The sequence below is a fragment of the Sphaeroforma arctica genome, assembly GCF_001186125.1.
Source record: "Sphaeroforma arctica JP610 unplaced genomic scaffold supercont1.1693, whole genome shotgun sequence".
Taxonomy (NCBI): Eukaryota; class Ichthyosporea; order Ichthyophonida; genus Sphaeroforma; species Sphaeroforma arctica.
Window position 1 is genome coordinate 1 of NW_014038865.1, and position 1,085 is coordinate 1,085.

The window sequence follows — 1,085 nt, forward strand, 5'->3', positions numbered from 1 at the left end:
GTGTGTGTGTGTAGTGTGTTGTGTGTGTAGTATATATATAGTATATATAAATACTATATATATATATATATATATACATATTCTGTATATTCCATATATACCGTCACGCATACAATACGCTGACCAATTTGATCCATCCCACAGTCGTATATAAAAATAGATCTTTTATACACACATATATACCCATCCTGCACGATCTGCGTTCAATATATGCTACATTTATACACCAGAATTCGAACACACCTTCCCTGCCGTCTTATGATACTCCCGTACTTTATCGTTCCGAACTTTCATTTACGTCATAACAATACTTTCATATACGTTGTAACAATACTCTCATTTGCGTTATATTAATACTCTCATATACGTTGCAATAGTACTCCCATATACGCTATAATAATACTCTCATAACACGTTGTAATGATACTCTCATATACGTTAAAATAATACCCACAAATACGATATAACAATATCTTCTTCTACGTTGTAACAATACTCTCATATACAATATAATAATACACTCATAGACGTTGTAATGATATCCTCATATACGTTATAATAATACTCTCATATACGTTATAATAATATTCGCGTATACGTTATAACAATATCCAATTCTACGTTGTAACAATACTCTCTTATACGTTATAGTAATATTCTCGTATACGTTGTAATGATACTCTCATATACGTTATAATATTACTCTCATATACGTTATATTATATTATTACTCACATATACGTTATAACAATATTACGCATGACATACATTACAATATCTCTTTCATATACGATATAATAATAATAGTCTCTCACCGCCTCAGGAGCCTCCCAAGCAACCCAGATATCTACCCGTAGAGGGTATTGCATTCAGTATCAGACAGCGTCCGACTGCCAGTGCTCTGTGGTCTGTGCAGAAGGCGCTCGTTTTCAGCGGTGCAAGTCAACTGCTACCTGTGTGGGCCATCCGGTGGGGTATTGTAGCACCCGATGACGAGGTGAGAGGGGACGCTTGGTTATGGTGCTTGTCGTTGACGTGGCTGTTGGTATATATTTATATGTATAAGTATATGTATATGTATATAT